General features: G+C 41.7%; 2 long non-coding RNA genes across 2 annotated transcripts; both read right to left on the bottom strand.

Moving 5' to 3' along the window:
- Positions 1-17,612: 17,612 nt before the first annotated feature.
- LOC144021205 (uncharacterized) lies at positions 17,613-19,524 on the bottom strand. The gene is made up of 3 exons (XR_013284077.1): positions 18,995-19,524; positions 18,052-18,295; positions 17,613-17,951 (listed from the first exon to the last, which is right to left on the bottom strand). It is a non-coding gene; the product is annotated as an uncharacterized LOC144021205 (long non-coding RNA).
- Positions 19,525-20,497: 973 nt separating this feature from the next.
- Positions 20,498-23,963, bottom strand: LOC144021193 (uncharacterized). The gene is made up of 4 exons (XR_013284073.1): positions 23,366-23,963; positions 23,134-23,217; positions 22,380-22,582; positions 20,498-21,447 (listed from the first exon to the last, which is right to left on the bottom strand). It is a non-coding gene; the product is annotated as an uncharacterized LOC144021193 (long non-coding RNA).
- Between the last annotated feature and the right edge of the window lie 3,683 nt (positions 23,964-27,646).

The following is a 27,646-nucleotide window of genomic DNA, read 5'->3' as shown; positions in this document are numbered from 1 at the left end:
GTATATACATAACATGTTAAATCCCAAACCTCTCAGGGAATCTCAACAGGTTGATTCTTTTTCATTTGTTACACATCTTGTATGACAATGCTGAGAGAAAACATCTTTTCATACAGGCAATCAACACATCTTGTATGACAATGCTGAGAGAAAACATCTTTTCATACAGGCAATCATGACACTCAATGCAGTTACAGCAATCTTATCAGCGATAATAAACAGTATCGCATGTAATTAAAAGAAAAGAAAAGACAGCAAAGTTTCACAGTGGCTTCAATGTGCTGTAAGCATTGATCCATATTTCAGGTTAACAATTGTCGAGTAAAAATTGTATATTGTGTGTGCTATTACTCAATTCAGGATACCTTTGTTTATTTATTTAACCGTGGGGCTTTATCACTACAACGTGGGGCCACCTACTCTCTTTAACTTGTGGCTTGATAAGGTTCAAAACGTGGGGCTAGGATGAGGATCTTATCAAAATGTGGGGCTTACTTAAAGCTAACGTGGGGCTTAAGGTTAATTTGGGCCTTGCTAGGGATGACCTATCCTTGCTAAGCAGGCGGCTCCGGTTGCTTAGGTTTGGCGGCATCTGGTGGTTACCTTGAGGTACTACACCCAGAGGCCAAAACATGATCATATCTGCCCTATAGACACCAATTCCTTGATCTTATGGACACCAATTGATCTCTAATTTTAGAATTGAGTTCAGTCCATAATTCGTCATCTAAAAGTACATGATATGGTGCTCCATCTGACCCACTCGACTCCACTCAATTCAACACCCCCTCCTAGAGATCACAGGTGTCCCTCAAGCAAATCAGCCGCATATCCAACTCACCATCCAACCCCATCATCCACACCTCATCTACCCCACCGTCATCACCCAACGGAGACGCCGGGGAGTCAGAAGGCATGGAGACGGGCGAAGGATCAGGGAGTGGAGACCACAGGCTGAAGCCATTTATCAGTAGGGAGGGCGACAACGCAGCCAACGAGCCCTCATCTTCGCTATGCTCAACCACCGGGTCATCAACAAGTGATGAAACCGCGGGGGAGACTGGTCTCAACAGTGGCATGATCTTACCAACTGGAGCCTCCTGTCGGGCGGCACTGGATTCCCCAGGCTCGTCAACCCGGTCCAGGGAGGGCGAGGGGGCCGTCTCAGGCGCGCAGGGTCGCTCCTCTCCAACTCGAACACCACCATACCCGGCACGCTCACCAGGTCTGGCCGTCTTCCTAGGAGTGGCGGCTACACAAAAGCCAGACGGGGTATTGAAAGTCAAGCGTCGAGCACCGTCAGGCAGGCGCCATACCATGCGCATCAAAGGGACAGTGCTCCCGATGAATACACTTTCTTTGTTAACATGGTAACGTATATCTTTTATTGGACTTTGAACCAAACCTTCCAACTTACATGAGCCCGCGAGGTCAGCAAAGCCAGGCCATTTCCAAATTTTACTCATGGCTGAATCGAAAAGATCACATAAATAAGTCATATAAAGCCCATCGGGTATAAGCCACATTTCCTCACCCACACCCTCTGGGGACAAAGGACAGCAGCAGTGCCCATAGAACACGTCTCCAACTACCCAGGCTGAGAAGAGAAGGAGATCGTTTCCACAGAAGACACACCGCGGCTCATCCTGGTTATCCTGGTAAACACACAAATACAATTCGACAATTCTTAAACCTGAGGAGAGCCGGCAAGATTGCGGCTCCCTATATGTACAGGTCGATCCTGATCTAAATGATCATCCGCACCCACTCTGTCGAGAGAATGCGGAATGCCACTACGCCGAGAGAGCGAGGGTGTGGTCGCTCTCCGAGTAGCGGAACCTTTTGGCGGGAGAGTAAAAAAAGCTGCATATGTAAAAAACCAAACTACTAAAACCAATTGGTCGACCAGGCGCATCCATAGGAGAATTGAAATTATTCCCCAAACCATTCCCCATAATATTAGTTTAGCTGTTCGCCACACCCAAACCCTGCTGCCCGTAGCCACAGGGTTCTTTTGAAGGCGAACCACCATATTCATGATGTAGAGAGTCATTGCAATGGCCAATACACCTTCTAATACAACTGCTCCATATAAAACCTCAAAAATCTTGATAGATGTTATATCTAAACAAATCCAGCAAACCAAGAGGAAAGTTTCTGCTACCCCTCTCGGAGTTTTATAATCTATTCTAATTCGGCCATGCATATACACAATGAAGCATCCTAGTCCCAGTGTGTATGTACAAAACACAAAGCGCAACACCAATACCTTGATAACAGCTATTATCAAAATAATGGGTCGAGTTAGCTGACAAAAATCCCATTGTCCAGTACAGCAATAAAGAAGCCATATTATGAAAATCATCCAATACTCAGCTTCATTACTTACATTTTGAAGGGCGCCTGGTCTCCCTTTAGTACCATTAACCGAACCGCATGCCATGGTCATGTGTAGTTTTACTGTTCCGCCAAAAAGTGTCAGTGAGGATTGAGGAAGACAGGGCTGGGGTGTTGCAGTTATAGTCTGGTCGATCCCGCCCTCTTTTGCAGCCCCTCCTCAATGCTCAATAACCTCCTCTTCGTCGCCCCTCCCCAATTTTCCTGCAGCTCTTTGGCCAAAAGCTGAGCTTTTACCTTATTTGGTAAGGTTTTCTTTTTGAGAATTTGGCGAGGAAATAACGACAAAGTTCCTCTTTTAACAATTAAAAAAGCTATCACCGCTGATAGAACAATTCCTAAACCTAGCAGGAACCAAAGTCCCACTTCTTGTACTAAATTATATAGCCCGGTACTTATCCCAGTAAACGCCGTCACCGCCACATCTTCCACAACTCCAACGGCTGTTGAGGCCACAGTTTTCACTACACCCCTTATTGCCAATCCTATCCTCTCAAACCATGTACATACATGTTCCCCTTTATGATTATACTCGTCACTGTGTCCACAATGCAGCCATCTTTCAGTAGGTTCGTGGCATGTGCCCGGGCCATAAATTTTATTAAATCCCAACCAATCAAATCCTGTAACTATGTCTCCTGAACAAAGGCTTTTCCTAAATGCGTGACCTTCTAATATCTGCATAATAGAGTCAGGAGGCTTGGGGATAATTTTAAGTCCTACCATTTTAGACAATTCATTATCTTCGTCCCATCGCGCGCAGTAATCTCTACCTGCCGCCTGGCTCCGGACCCATTTATTACTATTATCTTTAATCCATACCGCTCCCTCGATATTGGCGTATTCTGCATCGCGGTAACGCGGAGTACAAAAATTCTTAAACCGGGATTGAACATTGAAACAAGGTACACGTGCTAATACAATTGTACAGTTTTTAAAATCTTCCAAGGCATTACCTCCTTTACACACCATTTCCCATGGCCTTGGATTAGCGTATAAGGTTGGTCTCTCAACGTCAGGCCAAATATCGTTCTCTTTAGAGTATACTGTCGCAATATATTGGTATTTAACCCAATAATTTTCCGACTCTCCTAAGCAAGGTATTACATCCTTAACCACTTCATCCTTATTGAGCCCCCACCACGTCTTACTCTCGTCTCTCGTATGTATTTCTTTCCAAGCTTGCAACACCCCTTTAATCGTTAAGTTTGTTTTCAATCCTGTACAGTTATAAATCCAACGAGTAAAAGGTGGCGTTCCCATTTCCACCAAGGGGCATCGCGGTGAAATACCACTTATCCATTCCTTCCCTTCCAATCTGTTAAACATTCTTAGTGCTACACATTGATCAATTTTATCAAAATCACCCTTCGGAACATTATGTAAATCATCCGGCGTAGGAATGCGTTGAGCCCACATTTGTACCCGTCTTATATTTAGTACAGTTATTTTCACAGTCTTATTAAAGGTTGATTCCAACACATACGTACCCCTTTTCCATATCCATGGAAAAGAGTTATTCAACCACTCTTCGTGTTTCACTTTTATCTTCTTTTCACATAGTGCGGTTTTAACACTCATTGCAAAAAGGTGAGTAAGCAAGGTACTCGCGTCACCTCCTAACCCTCCTCCGGGGAGGGTAAGACTACTACCGCTATCCGCATAGCAAAACATGTGGTAGGGCACGGGACAATACTTCATCATATTCCAATCACAATGGCTATTATTATAATATGACTGGGCTTTACTTAACCTAACCCTGCATCCTGGCCGTTTCTTTATTTTATTAACTATATTTATTTTATTCATTCCTTTTATTGGAGGTGTAACTGGTGGGGTCCTCCTAGACGTATTCCTCCCAAAAATAGTCGCGGCGTATACCATCCTACGTAATCTATTATGTGACCGGGTCTTATTCAATCCAACCCTATACCTTGGCCGTCTCTTTTTAACTTTCCTTGGTGGGGGCTTTTTGAACCCCTGCATCCCAAGAAATTTCGGTGAGGCGTAAATCATCCTACGTATTCTATTAGCATGGTGAATTCGTGAGGGTGGCTCCTCTGACGACAAAGCCAAAGCCCCCAATTGATAAGTTACTGCTTGTTTAATAACCTTAATCGCCCTTGGCCTTCTAAATTTTCTTAGCCTTCGTTGATGAAAAACTAAAGGGTACTTACCCAATGCTGGAGTCGGAGTACCTGGCAGGTAACCACCGGTCCCGTTGGCCCCTGGTCCTTCAATGGTCCCGTTGGTTCCTGGTCCCCTGCATCGAAAAGTTAAACAGCTCCAACATGGTTCCCACTCCGGCCGAAGCTCGGTACAAGTGTCATTTCGTGGGGCCGCGGGGTAAATTCTGAAATCCGGGTCGTCAGGGTCTGTCTTCACCCAGTACCCTCCTGTCGCATCTGGCAACCTTGCACAATATTCGTCGGTGTACCAAGCAGGATCTCCTTCTCCAATCTGGACCCAGTTATTTCTGACAATTCTTTGCTCTTGCTTCTTTAAGCATAACAGGGTAATATTGACTATAGAGTCGTTCGCTGTGTTATCAATCCGGTAAACTACTCGAACTTTACACTTACTCTTTGATTTTACAGGGTACGTCGTGCTCCTTCTTAAAATCTTCATGGATTCATTATAATAATATGTTTTGTTGAAGGTGACGCGGAGGTAGGAATTCACGAGGGCAGTTTTCTCTCTCCTCCAACCTTCCTCACAGGGACTGTCAGTTCCAGCACCGCAGGCTTCCCTCTTCGGTCCTTCCGTCCTCTTCCATTCCTCACTAACATGCATCACCTCTACTTTCCAGCACGTTTGGTTGGCTATTTTAGTGTTGCCATACCGTATGTCGACCAAGTCGATGGGATTAATTGGAGCCATGCTGTCGAAGCTGAACCTACGCCTTCTCTGCGCTCGCAGCCCCAACAAACAATAAATCAATGTTATTACTATCAAGCAAAGTATGGTGGCCAGCCAAACCCTTCCATACACCCAGCGTTGTCTTCGACGGATGACAGGAACGTTCATGTAAACTCTGTCAGCTTCAGGTTGTTCATGAACGGTGTCCAATGGGTCTTCATCTGTAGAAATTTCATAGGGGTTCTCAACCCTGTTCCCACCGCTGCCACCACGCTCTGGTTGGCGTGTAATTGTTCCTATATTGGCGTAAACATGCGGCTCTCCTCTTACCTCTAAAGTCAAAGGGTGAGGCAAGTTTAAAGTCGCAGGTCTAGGTATTTCATACAACGGGGTATCGTAACCTGGAGGACTCCATCCTTGGTTCTCAAACCTTACCCTGTTCCTGGCTGGACCAGGTGTTCCAGGTATCACTAATTTACCCCCGCTGTCGCCAAAACTTTGATCTTCCTCCATCGCTTCCTCGTAGCTACGTTTCATACTCTCTACTGACGGTTCTATCTTTTATGGACTACTAAGCTCTAAAACCACATTAGCTCCTCCCCCTCTACCTTGGGGGTTGGCCTTTGTTATACAGTTATCTTATTCTTTTTTAAATTGTTTCTACATTCCACTGAGCCAAATACATTTTAATTTTAAACAAAAGGGGTTTCCAAATTCACTATATTATGCCCAATTTACCCCGCACCTCTTAATCTTTCTAACTACTTATCTTCATCATACTTGGCCCTCAATTCAGCCATTCTTTCTTGCATATGATTCTGTCGAAATACTTGGTAATCAAACAATAGGGCCGTTGAGGGTCCTGGTGACTCCTCCTGCTCAAGGTTCGCGGGGGTCTGGTTGGACCTCTGTATTTCGGTCTCAGCTTCCTCGATTCTTTTTTCCAATTTCTTAATTATCTCCCTCATTTCATTCTGCTCAGCGATTCTTTCCTGAGAACTCTCAATTAAAGACAACCAATGTGGCCTAAATTGCCCAATATCTACAAAAAGATTGTCTAGGGCCGGTATAAATGCTCCTAAAAAATTTTCTAATAATTGTCTATGTGTCTCTAATCTGGCTACTCTAGTCTTTAGCTCAGCAATCTCACCTTCCATCTCCTTTCGTTGCTACTTCTCAGCGGATGAAGAGGGCTGTGGGTCCTGGTGCCTGTTCCAAAAGCGTGACAGGACCCTCTTAAGGACCTTGTGCTCCTTCACCTCATCAACCTCGCTATCTTCGCTCGCTTCGCCTTCGTACCCTTTACCTTCTGGCTCCTCCTCGTTAGAGGAGGGGCTCTCACTTATCTCTGGCTTTTCCCTCCACTCCGCTTCCGACCCTGCGGCTGGAGTTTCCGGTACAACTCCCTTTTCCGGTTGCTCCTGTTGAGGAAAAACGGAATGGGGGGCTTTTATACACATTTCTGCCAATTTTTTCCATTTAGGTGAATTATTATACCGCCATGGATTTTTCTCGTAAAATTTAGGGCATCCACGCAAAGACCAATGCTTTTTGTGGTAGCCTAACAAGTTTCCTTCTCCGGTACAACCCGGATAGGGACATCCTTTCCCCTTATACTTCTTCGGGCGACCCCTGAGGTCAAAGTCTCCCTTCGACCTGGGTGCCTTGTGTTCATCCTCTTCTAATGAACTCACATTACATTTTTCCAGCTCTCTTGTGGCCACCTGAGCCAATGCCAACAACTTCTCATTACCCTTAGGCTTTACTTCTTCATCTCCACTCTCACTACTATGCCTTCTTGTCGGCCTAGTAACAAAGTATTCTCCATAAAAAGTACAGTTGGGGTGTAACCGTTTGGCTTCCTCCTCTGTACTCATCGACACTGCCATCCCTAACGAGTATATTCCCTCGTAGGGTTTCATAGCCATCATTACTTTTACTTTCAACCAATATATCGGGTCCCCCAAAACCCATCGTCGCGGCATCGCTGGACTCATTTTTACTACTACTGTTTTAGCTTTATATTCCATTCTATCCAATGTAGTCCCCTTTACTATATGACTACCTTCCATAGCGCTAATATTCACTGCTTTCTCTTGCGGGACATCCGGCAATGTCTCCATTGAAACGTCCCCTCGAGCCAAAGCAACATTGATTAGCGTGGGCCAGGGGGTTCTTGGTTCCCCCCCACTTAACACAGGTTCAACGTGAACTAAAGTTGGCACCGCTTCCGAGCCAACAATTAATGGAGCCCAGCCATACTTACCTCCATGCGGTGGCCAGTTATTGTAAAGCAGTGCCTGGAACCTCGGGTCGCGAGTCCTCTCGTTTACTTCCATCGGCCAATAGGTCAGCAACTCGGAACTTAGCGACTTTATCGGGGTTTCTGCTCTAGTTAACTGCCATCCCTCGGCTTCTCCTGCTCTCACTAGTGAACCTTTTCCCATTCTCATCCTACAATGTAGGCAATACAGTATGCTCTCCCCGTCCCACAAACATTCACAATGCTGTGCCTCGGTATTCTCTTGCGGGGCTAAGTCCCACTGAGCATACGCTTTTATCCTAGGTAGGCTTTTTACTCTACAGTATCCACACACCTGTATTTCAAGCACCTTAGCCGGGCCTATTTTACTCAGGTCTGGCTTAAAGCCATCTACCCAATACTTATTGGCTATATTCCACTGTTCCCTCGACTCCTCGTTTCCACTGCAAATTACACAGGTCGAGACAGCCGGTTGCCAACTAAAATCTTCCACTCTATTACTAATATATCCTCTCACTGCATTCGTCCAAAGATTAAATGCCTTACCGACCATTATCACCTTCTCCGTCCTCCGCACGATGACAGCTCCCTTCATCATGACGAGCCTGACAAAGTCCGGCGGGACTGGTTCCATTTTTAATTATTTGTCTTACTCCTTAACTTCAGGCTGAATTAACTGGTATCGGTTTTAGCTGCTCTACCCCTTGGACTCCCTTCTTCTTCAGTCGCACTGTATTTCTGTCTAAAATTTCTTCAACGATGTCAAATTGGTCATATTTCGCTTTCACTGCCTGACTATCAGAAGGACTATGAGATTTTATCCACACTCTCTGTCCTACCTGAAATGGGCACTTTCCCTTTTGAGGGTGTTGTGTGCTTTGCATCCGTCCTACCTCAAGTGCGACAAAGGGGCGCTGGTTCAATTCCTGCGAAGGGGAAGGTCTATCTGCTCTGCTCCTCCCATTCAAATCCTTGACCAACTCCACCAATTTCTCGCTCCATTCTTTTCCATTAGCATTCTTCCCAAGCCAACTTTTAACTAGACCAATGGTCCTTTCAGCCACGCCGTTAGCTTGAGGGGTGTAGGGCGGCGAATAAGTTCTTATTATTCCCCACTTTTGACACCACCTGTCTATTGTAGCGTTTTTGAAATGAGTTCCATTGTCAGTTCTTAACTCTCTCGGTATGCCTAACCACATACAACCTTCTTCTAATGTTTTTAGCACGCTATTAGCATTCGCATTACGTACAGCTTTTAAACCAAAATGTCCTGACATCGAATCAACAAGCACAATAAGATATTTCTCACCTTTAGTGCCGCTTACTCCCATGGGGCCTGCTACGTCCATGCAAACTGATGCCCATGGAACAGTGCTTTTAATCGTCAATCCGTCCACTCGCTGTCCTCGGCGTCCTGCATTATACTTATTACACAACTCGCAATTTCGTATAACTGAACGAATTTTCTTTTCTGGGATCCAAAGTTCCAGTTTCTCCAGCTCTCTTTTTGTGGGCAAGGCACCTCCGTGGCCTAGCGCTTCATGTACGGCCTTAGTCACCTCACACACAAACTCATCTGGGACCACTTTTCCTCCTTTGGGAGTATTGTCCCATTTTTCTGCTCCTACAATTACCAATCTTCTCTCTTGGACGTATTTATCTATTTCATCATTTCCTCTCCAGTGAGCCCCCTCCTTGACGTGGGCTTTCTGGTGAACAACATCGATAGTCATATTCAACCTTAACTCGGCTATTTTCTTCCACAACTCAGCATGAGCAATTTCTTTACTCCTCGCTCCTTCAAACCCATTTTCTTCCCAAATGGATAAGTCTTCTTTGAGCGCCTGAGCACAATAGTGACTATCGGTTATAAGTCTTACTCGACTCACGTGTAATCTTATGGCCTCTAACAATCCTTCTAACACCGCTGTAGCCTCTCCTGCTTGGGCACTACCAGGAGTCTGACCCTTTCGGCGGCATACCTCTTTACCATTGTGTTTCAGGATGAAGCCCCAGTGGGCATTCTGGTCTTCACCCTTTTTAGAACCATCTGTGTATAAAACCCATTCATATGGCTTCTCCTCACCATTCACAGTTTTCGCCTGTTTTTTAGATATGGATTTTGCTGGTCCTATCTCTAAATCGGGGTCCAGCAGGATATCTTCCCACCTTCCCCATCTCACATTAGTCGCTTTAGTACTTTCTAATGTGTCTTTACGCAGGTAGCGATGTACTTGACTCTGCGTAACAACTTTTATGCCTTGTCCCTGGGCTAAGTCTTTTAATGTTCCCCAATATTTAGCAAGAACCGCTAATTCTCTCTCCTCCTGGGGAAACTTTTTCTCAACATTATTTATAGTGTAAGTCCACAGTGTTACCAAGCCGGCACCTTCATTACTAACACTTACCATTGCATTATCCTCATCACATTGAATCTCAGCAACTAGCCTAACTTCCAAGCTTCTCGGTTCGAGGCGTATAGCATTTTTTACTGCGTTTTTGAGCCCTTCTAAATTTTCCTGGTCTTTAGCCGACCAAGGCCAATCTTTTGTTTTCTTTTCGTTAGGATTTTTACGCAATCGGGCATAAAGGGGTCTCGCAAATTTCTGATAAAACGGAACATGATCTCGAACATAATTACACAGTCCTAATATTTTCTGCAGTTCGTTCTCGGACGTTGGCGGCAAAATTTGTTCTATTTTCTCTCGATACGCTTGCGACAGCCCCAAGTCTTCAAACACCTGGAATCCCAAGTAATCCACCTGAAACCTGGCAAGCTGACATTTTTTAAGATTCAGCTTCAATCCTGCCGCCGTCACTCGCTCGATTACGGCCTGCAAAGTTTCCAAGTGTTCCTCCTCCGTGTCACTAGCAATGAACACATCATCAATGTATACTGTGACAGGGAGACCTTCCAAAACATGCAAGACAGCTGATTGAAATACGTTCGGGGAATTTTTATATCCCTGCGGCAAGCGCTGCCAAACGTATGCTTTTCCTTTATGCGTAAACGCTGTTTTCCCTTGTGATGCTTTGGCAATTCTCAGGGAAAAGAATCCATTTGCAAGGTCAATACATGATTTATACTTTTTTACTCTTAATGTTTTTAAAGACGCCTGGGGGTTTATGAGGCTCGCTCGGTTAGCCACCGTACGGCGGTTCAAAGCTTTGAAGTTAATGACTGGCCTCCAACCCCCTCCTACCGCTTCAGGTTTTTTAACAGCTTGAATTGGGCTATTGGTAATCGGGTTTAGCTCTTCACGAATAATACCAAGTGCTAATAATTCTTTTACAATTACCTCCATTTCGGCAACTGCTCCGGGGTTGAGGGGATATTGCCTTACTGGCGGATGTACCCCCCCACTTATAGTATGCATGTATTTTGCTCCTAAATCACCGCAATCATTTTTAAAATGTGCGATAGCGGCTTTGTCTAAAATTTCACCTAATTTCTTTTTCCCTTCCAGTGTTAACACACTGTCTTGGATTTGTTGTGCTTTTACGGCTGGTACATCTACTGACTTATACCATTCTTGATCAGGTATTATTTTTGTAGGGCCTACTTTCACTAATTTCGGTTTTAGTTTTTCCCATCTCTTTGTCGCAACCTGCTTTTTATTTTTAGACTTTTTCATTTCTTCTGCATCTTTTAACGTCAACAAATTGTGAGGTCCTACTACCCACACAATTCCCTTCCAAATTCCTACCGGCATTTTGGCAATCGAGCCATCAGCTACCATTACTTGTAGGTGTCCGATTTGTTTTAAGGCTCTACGGGTCATGGACACCTCGGCCCCTGTGTCTACTAAATAGGGCACTCCCTCCACCTTAGCATAAAGGTTATTCCCTACTCTGTAGACTCCTTCTAGGGTGACCCGTGCCTCTGTCTCCATTATTTGCCAGGCCCCCCGGAGGCTGCAGCCTTGCGCGCCTCGAGGAAGGCCTTCCTTTCTTCTGGGTTTAGTTTGTCAAATTCTTCTTTGGGCATGTATGCCGGACCTGGTCTTCGCACCGCTGGCTGTTGTCTTGGTTGGGGCCTCGTCTGCTGTCCTGGCTGAGTGGCCGGTCTCTGATTTCCACTCATTCTCTGTTGCTGAGGTCTCACATAGGGGACAGTCTGAACTGGTCGCTGAGCCCCCTGCTGGACTTGCTGTTCGTTCCCTCGGGTGCGACTAGCGATTGGTCCGGTTCTCCTCTTCTCAGCGTTATGCTTATTCAGGCGATCCCACTTCTTAACGGAGGCTTCAATTTTCAGCGTCGTGCTATTTGGAGCCATTTTCACAAAGACAGCTTCGAACATTAGCCTAGTGGAAACTCCTACCTTTCTCCTTGGTTCTCGACGACTTTCTTCTTGTGCCAATGGACACTCCTGTCAGAACCGAAAAAGGCTGCTTCCACTAGAACATTAGCCTAGTGGAAACTCCTACCTTTCTCCTTGGTTCTCGACGACTTTCTTCTTGTGCCAATGGACACTCCTGTCAGAACCGAAAAAGGCTGCTTCCACTAGAACATTAGCCTAGTGGAAACTCCTACCTTTCTCCTTGGTTCTCGACGACTTTCTTCTTGTGCCAATGGACACTCCTGTCGGGAACCGAAAACTTAAAATTTCCGCAAAAATACAAGGAGGAAAGGCAGGGGATGGGGGATCAAGGTTATGCCTGTAGCGGCGGCTGCCTCGGTCAATGGGTCCGCTATCAAAGAAAAGGGACCATAAATATTTTCGGGCACCCCGCAATAGCCAAGCAAAGAATATGGTAGATTTGCTATAAATGGATATCTACAATAACAAGCCACTAAAATGGGCAACCGCACCCAATATGGAAGGCCTAAATACCGTAGACCATAGTTTATCATCAACCTACTAAAGGAGACTGCTTCTCTCCGAGCAGCTCTCCACCCTCAACTCTAACTGTTCAAGCCCTCCTCCTCTTTGTGGGCAGGCTTGAACCACCCCTTGACTCAGCCCCTCCCTCAGGAATGCGCGGTGCAGCGCGCTCTACCAGGTACACTATCAGTACCTTCACAGCCGACCAAAGCAGCAGGTCGCTGTAAAAGCTCATTCACTTTGAATGGCTCTCTCACACTCAGCCTCTGTTTGAGTGTAAGTCTCCTGGGGGGCCAGTCACCGTTCCTTTAACACAAAATAGTACAATCAACTTCAATTCAAAAATCACACTAGTTTTTCACAATTAAAGCAGTTCTTTTCCATGAAACATTTTCATCAAAGAGACTAATTTTGTGTTAGCTCAGGGTCGTCTGACATGACAATTTATCAGTGAGTTCGCCGTCAACTCCAAGCACGGTGCCCCCGGCTCAGAGTCGCGCTCACTCGGGTTCCTGTTCGGGCTTCGATCGACCCCGATTTTGACAAAAATGAGTCAATCGTCGCCCCACGTTGGGTGCCACATGTCAACTTCCGCTTACCCGCAGGACTTAAATCGGGAAATATGTCCTGATCGACTCTCCAATCAATGGGTCAGTAATTCCCCTTTTCCCTCACCGGCTCTAAGGCGTCAAAGTGAGGGGACGAGAATTAGTTAAGCCGATATATCGAAGTGGACTCACCTAGGTTTGTTCACTGTCTTCTTATCATGAGGTCAATCCGTTTTCATCCACCTATTACTCCTGAATGAGCAACCACACGAACCCAGGAATAATAGACTGAACACCTCACTTACTTGGCAGCTCCACCTCTCTTAGTTGTTTGCATTTGTTATTGACCTAGTCATTTAATAATCCTTGTTAGGATCATACGGACTTGTTTCATATAAAGCAGGAGTATTTGACTTTATTAATACAAATGGAAAACATTCATCAAATGTTATTAAAGTGCATTTACCTCTTTTCCAAACGTCCGTTGCTGCTGTCCGTCTCGAAGGAAAATAAGGAGGTCTTATAAAATGACCTGGACTTAGCAAAACGTCCCAAAAATAATAAAACAAAACCGAAAGAAACAAATAAAATAATTAAAGCAAAAATTGTCTTTCAATATTTTATTTCAATAATAACAGGAATATAAAACAATTTTTAAATTCTTTAATGCGCGTTCGCCAAACACAAGGCGCAATTATAAATTTCAAAAATCACAAATACAATAAAAATTAAAATTAATAAAATATAAAATGAAATAGGAAAAGGGAAATCAAACATAATCATATAAACCTTTGAATAGAGCCTTCTAAGATTGATCACTTCTCTAAAGAGCTCAAGACCTAAATTTAAAATAAGACGTTCTTGGCTAAAAATAAATTTGAAGATATGGGAGTGTATTAAATGGCTCCGTCCCTACACGCGATTAACCGTTCATAACTTCCTTTTAAACATCTTATTTAATAAAGCATTGTACATTACCCAATTTGGAGAGAAAAGTCCCCGCTCGCAGCTAACAGCCAAAGGTCCTCCGAGAAAAACCTAAGTCCTATCACTCTGCTGAACAGTTCTCTAACAACACACTCCTTACAGGTCTATCGCAGGAACAGGTCGATGGACATCGTCGACGGAAGAGAGCCTCGATCCTCACAAGGAACGAACTTTTATAACCTTGGTTGCGTGTCACAGCTTCCTCTTGGTGAAGGTGTCCTTCCGCAAGTCTTTTCAGTCACTTGTAGTCCCTTTGCATATCAATGCGCTGAGACAAGTTAGGGCATGTTGGGACGTGTTAGGGCATGTCCACAGTCACATACAGTTGAGTGAGTGACAAGCACATAACATTGGAGCTCATTCTTTACACAAGCGCACACAGGAAACTGGTTACTAAGCTACGCACACCACAGAGCTTAGTCAGTTCCTGTTTAAACAAAAACACATTTCAGCTTACGTGGGGCTATATGCACCCATTTACACGTGGGGCAATATACTCATCCTACGCGGGGCACCACGCCATCTTACGTTGCCATATGCCATCTTACTGGGGGCAACATGCTATACGTGGGGCAAGACGCCATCTTACGTGGCCATATGCCATCTTACGCTGCCAAAGTCTCGGCTGCAATTCAATATGGAGCCAAAAAAGTCCCTATTACAATTCTAACGGTCCTGGCTCTTATTTAATGTTTACAATCATCAAATCAATGACAATATGTGATAATATTCTTAACCAAACTATGCAAGCATGAATAATATGTATATACATAACATGTTAAATCCCAAACCTCTCAGGGAATCTCAACAGGTTGATTCTTTTTCATTTGTTACACATCTTGTATGACAATGCTGAGAGAAAACATCTTTTCATACAGGCAATCAACACATCTTGTATGACAATGCTGAGAGAAAACATCTTTTCATACAGGCAATCATGACACTCAATGCAGTTACAGCAATCTTATCAGCGATAATAAACAGTATCGCATGTAATTAAAAGAAAAGAAAAGACAGCAAAGTTTCACAGTGGCTTCAATGTGCTGTAAGCATTGATCCATATTTCAGGTTAACAATTGTCGAGTAAAAATTGTATATTGTGTGTGCTATTACTCAATTCAGGATACCTTTGTTTATTTATTTAACCGTGGGGCTTTATCACTACAACGTGGGGCCACCTACTCTCTTTAACTTGTGGCTTGATAAGGTTCAAAACGTGGGGCTAGGATGAGGATCTTATCAAAACGTGGGGCTTACTTAAAGCTAACGTGGGGCTTAAGGTTAATTTGGGCCTTGCTAGGGATGACCTATCCTTGCTAAGCAGGCGGCTCCGGTTGCTTAGGTTTGGCGGCATCTGGTGGTTACCTTGAGGTACTACACCCAGAGGCCAAAACATGATCATATCTGCCCTATAGACACCAATTCCTTGATCTTATGGACACCAATTGATCTCTAATTTTAGAATTGAGTTCAGTCCATAATTCGTCATCTAAAAGTACATGATATGGTGCTCCATCTGACCCACTCGACTCCACTCAATTCAACAACACCTAAAAAAATTTGTAGCTCTTGCTTAAACGTACAACTGGGGCTGTTTCGTTAAAAATTTCTAGGGGGCGCTATTGAGTCATTTTTGTAAAAATAGCACAATCGACGATAAAAAATTGCTCATTTTGCCAGGCCAGATGTGTGTGCCAAGTTTCATGTGTTTCTGTGCCGGTTTAGCCCCTCAAAATTGGCGTTGTTTTCTTGGCGAACAGCGCTTAGCCACGCCCACAGCGATTCGCGAAAACTCACCAACTTCGTTTTGTGACATCATGAAGGCCGAAACCCTCATCTGAACAAATATGAGGTAGGTCCAGTTAACGTGGTTGGAGAAAAACATTGAAGAAAAATCGTAAGAAAAAAAATTGCCAGTAGGTGGCGCTATCAGTAAGATGAAATATAAGTTCGTAGATGTCTTTGATAACTTTGCATCTTAAACAGCTTAAGATGAAGCACACCAAGTTTAAAGAAGTCGGATAAATTTTGTAGGAGGAGTTCATTAAAGCCCCAGTGTGTAGCTCACGACCGCCATCTATCGGTCAAACAAGATAATGCAATGATTTTAAGCACACGAACTACGGCGTCCCAGAGAGACCCTACTTCAACAGCCTACCACCAATTTCACCGGAACAGAACGCAAACAACTTCTGGTATCCCTCGAGTGATGACGTAAGTGAATTGCATTTGTTAGACATACTGTACAGATCCCTAATATTTGTGATGTAGTCATTTAATTTCAGAATTAATATTTTTGTCGGCATTGTTAGGAAATACTGTACGTCAGCTAATGATAATGGCTATCTATGTTCATATTTGTTAGTGCAACTAAACTATGCAACAGAGAACACACAGTTATGTTATATGTTTTATAGACATGTGGACCATCTCAAAGAGGGCGAGGAGGGGGCGAGAGAGACGACGAGGAAGAGAACGCAGAAGTGAACGCGGTGTCTCGTAACGTACAATTATGTCATCATGGAAAAATAATTCCATTCGAGCATGCATGTGAATGGCTCAAAACATACCTTTGCTTGGAATATGTGGTATTTAGATTACATCGTTTGCTGAATTGTTTAGTATATCGTACAAAAATAATGGTGTTAACTGAACTACACATCTGCTACTCAGACTCGTAATTCCCCCCGTGTCTTTGCTACTAACCACTCAGAAAAGTGCTGCTTACAAAAACATTTGAAACCCTTTACTCAGATATCGATTTGTCACCATGTTGAACAATTTTACCTAATAAATATCACTAAGCAACTTAATTAGTTTTGATTGAAGATACAACAGCTTCCTTGTACTTCGATGTGCAGGAATTTACATGGCTTTCACAAATAGTCTTGCTCATATAATAATGTACTTCATTGGCTCAGTGACTTTCAGTTCATTGTTTGGTACCTCATCTGACATACAATTGTTACCTTCTTGCAGAGACTCGTACAGGAAATGACCATGGAGGAACATGAAGATATCCAAGTCCAGCTGATAGACTGACACCAAGAAATACTTTTTGACACATTGCTGACACATCAGCACCACCATGATTTCCTGTACCTGGATCCCAGACTGCAGCACCTTGGTGACTTGTGGCAAATAAGTGACACTTTCCCAGATCCTCGAGGACAATACAAAGGTTTTTTACCTGGCATATAATTAGTCCATGTCTGACACTTGTTGTTGTAGTTTGTATAACTTGTATATTGTTGTTGTGTGTTAATTTGTACATTTTGAATAACTAAAAAATACTATTTCCTTTGGCGTCAACATGCAGTGTTCATTCGACACCTAACCTAACACTATTTTACATGACTAGAAATGTAAAACATCAAAAGCCTGGAGAATTATTATAAATGCTTGCAATGACAAGGAATTCTTCATTGGCCAATGAATGTAAGGTACTGTACATGAAAATGAATAAATAAAATAAAGTAAAATAAAAGTCTACATGAAATGAACATATTAACTAAAAAAAATAAAAATAAAATGCTGTTAGAATATAATGAGCTACATGAATTGCAGTTGTTCCAGAAATTTGCCAATACGCTGTGCATTTCAAAATATGGAAAATAGACATACAGGTTTGGGCCAAAGGTAGTGTTACAGAGCAAGTATGTGTTGTACACAGCTAAAATATCTGATTACCTCAATACCATGATGTTTTTCTTTGTGTGTGTGTGTGTGTGTGTGTGTGCTGACATTGTCCCCCATTAACATTGCAACATTCCTCAAACTCTCCCGAACACATAGTATGATCTGTAACACTACTTTTCGCCTACTCTATGATGTTATTGGGGCAAAATTAAGGAAGGCTTGTCCATTGATTGTGTGAACAGACTGCAGTAAAAATGAAGTCACTTCAATGTTTGCTGGTTTTATTAAGTTTGACATGCTCCTTGACTGCACAAGTACATGTTATGGAGTGAGGGCATGTTCCCACCAACGATGATATCATATTCTTCAAAGGCTTGCTGAGGAAAGTGAGGGAGGAGTCGCTCCATGGCTTCAGACACCTGGTCAGCAGGTCCTGTGTAAAACAAGTGGTGCTTGTACATGTGACCATTCCGTATTGCTTCACACAAAAAGTTCATGTAGTGTGTAATACTGTCCATATGTAAATGACATACCAAGACGTCGGCTGACTTCAGTTTGTTGCAGCTCAGATATGGTAGGTGGAGATACTGGTGGTACAACACCGAAGCCTTCTGGGGTCCTCCATTCAAGTGTCCTCATTCGGGGCATTCCAATATGGCTGCTGACTCTCCCCTTGATATTTTTTTTTCTTGCAGGTCGGTGATGTATTTAAACGGTGCATGAATGCTTGTATACATCAGAATATGGTTCTGGAAGCCCTCAAGTTTGGCTGTTGATCTAGTGTGACACAAACAAAAACAAAATTATAAAATAAAATACAATAATTGATGATACTACTATATGTCACCAACTTTCCAACAAAGCCCCCAAAATAGAGGTAAGATCTTTAGTTTTTGGGCCCAAAACATTGTATTAGCTAGATAAAAGTAACTTGACTGCATAGAATATACAAAGGCTGCTTGCTTGTCGAGTTTCCGTGGAAAACGTAGCAGCCTGTAAATTCTTGTGCACCCAATTACACAATGGACCAGTACACACTTGAGTGAGAGAGTTCAGACTCTAGCAGTGCTTACGGTACAGCCAGCATTTAAGTCCAGAAAGTTATTCCCTGCTGAAAATTAATTTCGAGAACACTATTTTCACCAACCACAACGAAAATAATTTTCAACTCCTCCACTAATACAGTATGCTTTAGATTCTCCATTGAAGTTATGGGCAAATATACCTCCGAAATCACAGTTACATTACATTACACAATAACTTGCGCATTTACTCTAAATATAACGTGCCAGTGGGAATCTTTTTTTTTTTTTTTCAAAGCAAGTAGCTTCATAACGAAATCGTTCGAGTGGTGCGGAGTTGCTAATCAACAGATACAGTGATCGTAAAACAAAGGTCCGAACATCGTATTAATTAGTACGATGTATACTTTTTCTCTCGCTCTCAAAACGTAAACACAAATGTACTCTTACCTACCGGTCAAGTAGAAAGCAGTCGAAGGCACCGGCACGTCCCAAACCTAGTCTGTTCCTCATTTCTCTCCATCTGGCAAATGCGGCTACAATATAAACTCTTGTTTTGTCGCGCTGAAATAAAATAAATTCCCAAAGCAATTGATAGCTTGATAATGCTCTCTTCGGGGACCGGAAACTCTTCTTCTTCGTGTACATGCGGTCGCCATACAAACCGGAAGTGCGTCTGCAAAGGCGTTCCAAAAACGCGTTAAGAAATGGAGCGCTGAAATTTGTCGTTGACGGCACCCGTAGCAGAAAGATGGCGGCGAAACATGGCGGACACTAGAAGCCGCGGCCCGGACATGTAAGATAATTTGCGATTTCTAGACTAACCGTTATATTTTAAAAAAAGTACGTTTATGCGATACAACATATCTTTTTACATACTACAAACACAAACAATTTTTTTTTTTTCGAATGATTTATTGTTTCACCACTAGATGCCACTGTATAATACTGAGTGTACCTTTAAAATATGACCCCGAAAAAAGGCCACAAAAAATGGCTACAAATCCCAACGTAAATCAAAATGGCGGACTTCCTGTTTGGTTTAGCAGATGGTTCCAAGAGACTTTTTTGTACATCGTGGGCTCTTATGTATGCCTCTAAATTATCATAGCGCTAGGTGAAACGTACAACCGGGAATGCTTCGTTAAAGAGGAGTTTTTTAGCTCAAAATGTGATGCCCGGCCCCTGGGGGACTTCCTGTTGGGTTTAGCACATGGCACCAAGAGACTTTTTTGTACATCGTGGGCTGTTACATGTGTCTCCAAATTTTCGTAGCTCTAGCTGCTTCGTACAACTGGGAATGCTTAAGAAGGATTAAGAAGATTAAGAGGGAATTTTTTCCTTTGCAAACTGTGCATGCTACGGCAACAGCGTGCGACGAAATAAAAAGCTTTCAATTAGCATATGGCACCAACAGGCTTTTTTGTAGATCATAGTCTGTTACATATGTGTACCAATTTTCGTAGCTCTAGATTAAACATACCACCGGCAATGCTTCGTTAAGTAAGAATTTTTAAACTCTAAATTTGATGCCCCGCCACCGTCATATAGTATGTCAAAAACTTTTGATTTTTTTACCATGATGTTGTCCCAGGTGTTGAGATTTTACAGCCCAAGTTTGAAGTCAATCAGGTTAACCGTGTAGGAGAAGCGGGCAAAAGTATGACCCCTGTAAATGTGCAAAAATGGGCCAAAATTGGACATTTAAATACTCATACCTCACTTCCTGTCTATTTTAGGGTACACATATCAAAGAGGTTTTTGTTCATCTGGATGTGCTACAGGTGCCACACAATTTTCATAGCCGTCGGACAATCGTAGCGGGTCAGGGATCCGTTTAACCTATGTAGGTGGCGCTATGGAGCCATTTTTCTGTTATCACCTATGGCGACTTTAAAATATCAAATTTTTCGCCAGGCCTGACGTGTGTGTAAAGTTTGGTGAGTTTTCGTTCACGTTTAGTGTCTCAAAAATGTGATTGTTTGCGGAAAAGAATAATAACAAAGAAAAAGAATAACTAGAGCTGCGAGCAGCTATAAAGGGCCCTCGCAACCCGGGCCACGTTGGGGTATATGCAAGTCGGGGGACTTGCACGTTGGGGTACTGTTAAATAGACAAGGACCATGGAAAATAGAAATGCATTTGCCGTGCCTTGTGTGTAAAAAGGTGCAGTAAAAGGCCAAAAAGGATGCACAATTCCCAAAATAAATTCAAAAGTGTGGACTTTCTGATGTGTGTGCAAAGTTTCATGAAAAGTCGCTCGTTTGATATTCAAAACCAGCATCTGTTTATTTGAAAACATTGCATGGCACAGAGATGGTGTGTGATCAAATAAAAAGCTTTTTGATGACTCTTAATGTGGTGTCGCTGTGCAACACATATGTATTCATGACATAGTGAAGTATTGTGACAGTTTTGTAGGGTCCAGCAAACAGTAAATGTGTGACAGTTATTCAAGAAAAAATGTAGCTTTGAAGCAGGCTAACCAATGACATCATCTAAAGGGGAAAAAAGCACATGAGCAAGCATAGGTATAAGTAGAGGAGAAAAAGAGATGAAAGAAGTGCGAGAGATGGAACAGGAGAGGAATGCAGCTGTTTATGTATAGCTGTTGTAACAGGACAGATTAAATAACACTTTAACCTGGGGTTAACAGCGCCCTAGGACAGATAAACTCTTTAGTGTAAAAGTTTTCTGGGACAGATGAATCCCTTGGGGTCAAAGAGTTTGGGTTAGCACATAGTCTGTCTTAGGATAATGTAACCTCCATGGATGAATTAGTCCTAGGACGCTTTGACCTGCGGGCTAAAACTTCAGGGGGGTTAACCTGTCCTGTTATATTGTGATCATCGTCTTCGTGCATGTCCTCAGTGGCTTCTTCTGTCTGTGTGGCAGCATTTGATACATCTGTAGAACAAAAAAGAATGAAGAATCATGTTAGATCTGTGAAGTTTGGTTGTCTTAGGTGTAGTTTACAGAACAGTCGTGTGCATATTTTTAGCATGGTAGTGTCTTAATACAAATGCATATTATGTAATGCACTGTATATGGATATTACAGACGTAATATTTGACGGTGATCTTATATTCATAGTTTTTGCCCGTTAATAAATAATATAGCTAGTAAGTAATAAGACACGCAAAAATGGTATAGTTGAATCCTCTGGGTCAAAAAGCAATGTTTTAGGATTGTGTGATGAAATGATGAATAAAAGTAAGGATACGACAGGTACATAAATGGTTATGTAAGTGTAAAATTTGCCATGGTGTGTCCAGATACATGCAGGATAAGTATAAAATATTATGGTGTGTGATTGATTTTTTCTTAGTAAAAATTAGTATTGTAAAGGTCAAGTCACAGTATGTCCAAAAAAAATTTAAAAAAAAATCTATGGTATAGAAACATCATAATCAGGGGCAAAGACATAAACATAATAATAGTAATTAATAATGATAGAATTTAAATACAATCTTTTCCATGAATATGTCAGTTATTTTGAGAAGATACAGAAAAAAAAGAACTTTGAAGTGTCTATCAGTGGATGAAAGAGGGCAAGATCACAGCATAGCTACATGATATCAGTCACATTTGAAAGTAATCAAGTGTAGTATGTATTCACATTATATACATTGAGAAATTGCGGCTCAATAATCAGTCAGTGTTTTAGTTAACAGTCCAATGTTACCTTCAAGATATTCCTAACAGAAAAAAAGGAACGTGCATTAACAAAAAAATGTAAAAATGTCCATTGTCAAACATGTCATTCATTATACACAATGTGTAGGATGGGGATGCTTGCTGTGTTAGTGTTTGTGTGTCTTCCATGTCATATAGCTTACCATCACGGACAAATGCATCACATGCATCCTTTATATCCAATGCAGTCTGGAGTTCTTTCACAAGCTTGGTTTTGAAGTCTTATCTGTTTTTCAAGTGCTCGATTGACTCGAGTCACATGGACTAGTTGGTTCATTTGGGAATGAAGATCAAGGCTGCGCTGGTATAAGTCGTTGCGACTGAAAGCATGATCAATGCATGCATACTGTAATGACAAAGCATTCAATGAAAATCAGTCATGTTAGATTCCATGATTCTAAATAGCAGAGGTAACGTGTTGGTGCAAAACGTTGTGGTCGTGTTGCATGTTACTCAATGGCTGTGTGTGTCAAAACGAGTTTATTTGAAAGAATATACAAATATATACACACGGACATATATATTTATACAGTATAACAGTGCCGCATGTATTGGTTTTAAGGAAAGAGTTGAAAAGCAGTGTTCAGAAAAAAGCATAAGACGCACAAAGTACCATTTCACTACATGTAATAAGTTGTCAAGTAGACATGTGAATTAAGTGGTTAAGATAGTGGCTACTGTGCAAGTAAGCTTCAATTGTCTCTAAAAGGTTAGCATATGTGTTCTACATGATATCAATGGCTAGACGTGCTCGTGGAGAAACATTACAAACAGAAAAACACACTAAAGGTGCCTTTAACAAACCTGTTAATAAATGAGAACTTAATACATATATGTATGGCATACTGTATATGATTGAGAAAGTTGTCCTGTTTAGTTTATGTATTGTATACTTACGGAAAAAAGTTGGCAATCTTTGCGTATGGAGATGATTAGAGGGTCTTTATCAAAAGAGAATTTGCTTGTTGATTTGTTCATGTTCTGTAGAAAAGCAAAGGAGTAGAAATAAATACAGTATCATACTTCATAAACATACAAGAAATTTGTAGCTGTATTAACCATTGTTGGTATTTGAAGTGATAATTTAGGAATAGAAGTGTAGTGATTGCAGAATTTATAGAGTGCTTACCTTGTATGACTGTAGATGGAAATGTCTTTTGTTGAAAGAGCTCTTTGTTGTCTACTATATATGCAAGGACAAGCATAAGTAGGTGTGGTTATGAAGTACTTGACCATTGAAATAAAGCAGTGGTATCAAATGTATGGACCGTGGTTTGGCTCAGGCCTGCAAAGGGGTTTAATGTGGCACAAGAGATAATCTTGTAAGGTACAAAAAATAATAATAATATAATAGGTATGCCTCTGAGTTTTCACAAATCTAGGTCAAGTCAAGTCATCTTTAGTTATTTTGCGCTTGAATCATCCAATCGGAAATGCTCCATAAAAAATGTATAGAGGGTGCGATTTATTGCAAATTGCACAAGAAATCTCTAAAAATTCATGTTAATGACAAGTCTGATGTGTGTGCAAAGTTTCACGAGTTTTCACACATGTATAGATAAAAAAAAACAAAGCAGCACTTTACTTGGCAACCAATGCATCGCTATAGCAGCAGCGTGCGACAAAATAAAAAACTTTCGATAAATTTGCATCTTAAACATCTTAAGATGAAACACACCAAGTTTGAACACGGTCGGATGAATTTTGTAGGAGGAGTTAAAATATGACCCCTAAAAAAGGCCACAAAAAAAGGCTACAAATCCCATCATAAATCAAAATGGCGGACTTCCTGTTTGGTTTAGCACATGGTTCCAAGAGACTTTTTTGTACATCGTGGGCTCTTATGTATGCCTCTAAATTATCATAGCGCTAGGTGAAACGTACAACCGGGAATGCTTCGTTAAAGAGGAGTTTTTTAGCTCAAAATGTGATGCCCGGCCCCTACGGGACTTCCTGTTGGGTTTAGCACATGGCACCAAGAGACTTTTTTTGTACATCGTGGGCTGTTACATTTGTCTCCAAATTTTCGTAGCTCTAGCTGCTTCGTACAACTGGGAATGCTTCATTAAGAAGTAATTTTTTCCTTTGCAAACTGTGCGTGCCACGGCAACAGCGTGCGACAAAATAAAAAGCTTTCAATAACTTTTCATCTTCAACATCTTAAGATGAATCACACCAAGTTTGGAGATGATCGGATAAACTCTGTAGGAGGAGTTCGTTAAAATAAGACCCCTATGAAATGGCCCAAAAAATGGCAACACGTTCCAAAGTAAATCAAAATGGCGGACTTCCTGTTCGGTTTAGCATATGGTTCAAAAAGAGTTTTTTGTACCTTGAGGGCTGTTACATATGTCTTCAAATATTGGTAACTCTAGGTGAAATGTACAGCCGGGAATGCTTCATTAAGTTAGAATTTTGAAACACAAAATTTGATGCCTCGCCTCTGGCGGACTTCCTGTTAGGTTTAGCATATGGCACCAACAGGCTTTTTTGTAGATCATAGTCTGTTACATATGTGTACCAATTTTCGTAGCTCTAGATTAAACGTACCACCGGCAATGCTTCGTTAAGTAAGAATTTTGAAACTGTAAATTTGATGCCCCGCCACCGTCATATAGTATGTCAAAAACTTTAGATTTTTTACCATGATGTTGTCCCAGGTGTTGAGATGGTACAGCCCAAGTTTGAAGTCAATCGGGTTAACCGTGTAGGAGAAGCGGGCAAAAGTATGACCCCTGTAAATGTGCAAAAATGGGCCAAAATTGGACATTCAAATACTCATACCTCACTTCCTGTCTATTTTAGGGTACACATATCAAAGAGGTTTTTGTTCATCTGGATGTGCTACAGGTGCCACACAATTTTCGTAGCCATAGGACAATCGTAGCGGGACAGGGATCCGTTAAACCTATGTAGGTGGCGCTACAGAGCCATTTTTCTGTTATCATGTATGGCGACTTTAAAATATCAAATTTTTCGCCAGGCCTGATGTGCGTGTAAAGTTTGGTGAGTTTTCGTTCACGTTTAGTGTCTCAAAAATGCGATTGTTTGCGGAGAAGAAAAAGAAGAAGAATAAGAAGAATTCCTACAAAAACAATAGGGCCTCGCAGCGGCACCGCCGCCGCCGCTGCTCGGGCCCTAACTAGAGCTGCGAGCAGCTATAAAGGGCCCTCGCAACCTGGGCCACGTTGGGGTACTTGCACGTCGGGGTACTGACATGTTGGGATACTGTTTCATAGGAAACCGTCTAAATTGTAAATGTTTTTGCCATGCTTTGTGCTTGCAAAGTTTCATGGAAAGGCCAAAAATGATGCACAATTAACAAAATAAAATCAAAATGGTTTGGCACATGGCTATAGAATAATCTTTCTTGGTATTAGACTGATAGGTGTGCCTCCAAATATTCACACATCTAGCTGATTCATATAATCGGAAATACTTCATAAAAAATGTCTAAAGGGCGCTATTGAGCCATTTATTACAAATTGCACAACAAATCTCTAAAATATTCATGTTCTTGAGAGGTCTGATCTGTGTGCAAAGTTTTGAGTTTTCGCTCATGTTTAGACTTAAAAAAAAAAAGCATTTTTCTTTGCAAACAATGCATCGCTAGAGCAAAGGCGTGACAAACAATTTCAAGAACTTTTCATCTTAAATATCTTCAGATGAAACACGCCAAAGAATGAAGACAATCTGATAAGTTTTGTAGAAAATATGAGGCCTATAAAAGGCCCCAAAAAATGGCTACAAATAGCAAAGTAAATCAAAATGGCAGACTTCCTGTTTGGTTTAGCATATGGCTTTAGAAACTTTTTTGTCAGTCTTAGGCTGATAGGTATCCCAATTTTTACAAATCTAGCTGAATCATACATTTCCAAAAGCTTCATAAAAATGTCTAGAGGGCGCTATTGAACCATTTATTGCAAATTGAATAAGAAATCTCTAAAATATTCATGCTGATGACAAGCCTGATGTGTGTGTAAAGTTTCATGAGTTTTTGCACATGTTTAGACCAAAAAAAAAAAGCAGCATTTTACTTGGCAAACAATGCATCGCCATGACAACGGCGTGCGACAAAATAAATAACTTTCGATAACTTTGCATCTTAAACATCTTAAGATGAAGCACACCAAGTTTGAAGACAGTCGGATAAATTTTGTAGGAGGAGTTCGTTAAAATATGACCCCTAAAAAAGGCCACAAAAAATGGCTACAAATCCCAACGTAAATCAAAATGGTGGACTTCCTGATTGGTTTAGCATATGGCTCCAAGAGACTTTTTTGTACATCCTGAGCTCTTATGTTTGCCTGCAAATTATCATAGCTTTAGGTGAAACGTACAACCGGGAATGCTTTGTCTGTTTAATCAAAACGCAAAATATGGTGTGCAATTCGATGCATTGCTATGTCAACAGCGTGTGACAAAATAAAAAACTTTCGATTACTTTGCATCTTAAACATCTTAAGATGAAACATACCAAGTTTGAAGATAGTCGGATAAATTTTGTAGGAGGGGTTCGTTAAAATATGACCCCTGAAAAAGGCCACAAAAAATGGCAACAAATACCATCATAAATCAAAATGGCGGACTTCCTGTTGGGTTTAGCACATGGCACCAAGAGACATTTTTGTACATCCTGGGCTGTTACATATGTCTACAATTTTTCGTCGCTCTAGCTGCTTCGTACAACTGGGAATGCTTCATTAAGAAGGATTTTTTTCCTTTGCAAAAAGTGCATGCCACGATAACAGCGTGTGACGAAATAAAAAACTTTCAATAACTTTTCATTTTCAACATCTTAAGATGAATCACACCAAGTTTGAAGATGATCGGATAAACTCTGTAGGAGGAGTTTGTTAAAATATGACCCCTATGAAATGGCCAAAAAAAATGGCAACACATTCCAAAGTAAATCAAAATGGCGGACGTCCTGTTAGGTTTAGCATATGGTTCAAAAAGAGTTTTTTGTAGGTCATAGTCTGTTACATATGTCTACAAATTTTCGTAGCTCTAGCTGCTTCGTACAACTGGCAATGCTTCTTTAAGGATATTTTTTTCCCTTTGCAAACAGTGCATGCCATGACAACAGCGTGCGACGAAATACAAAGCTTTCAATAACTTTTCATCTTCAACATCTTAAGATGAATCACACCAAGTTTGAAGATGATCGGATAAACACTGTAGGAGGAGTTCGTTAAAATAAGGCCCCAATGAAATGGCCAAAAAAATGGCAACACGTTCCAAAATAAATCAAAATGGTGGACTTCCTGTTAGGTTTAGCATATGGTTCAAAAAGAGTTTTTTGTAGGTCATAGTATGTTACATATGTGTACCAATTTTCGTAGCTCTAGATTAAACGTACAACCGGCAATGCCTCGTGAAGTAAGAATTTTTAAACTCTAAATTTGAT

Source organism: Festucalex cinctus, chromosome 6 (assembly GCF_051991245.1).
Source record: "Festucalex cinctus isolate MCC-2025b chromosome 6, RoL_Fcin_1.0, whole genome shotgun sequence".
In the NCBI taxonomy this organism is placed as follows: Eukaryota; Metazoa; Chordata; class Actinopteri; order Syngnathiformes; family Syngnathidae; genus Festucalex; species Festucalex cinctus.
Note: the sequence above shows the minus strand (reverse complement) of the source record. Positions and strands in the feature narration are given on the sequence as shown.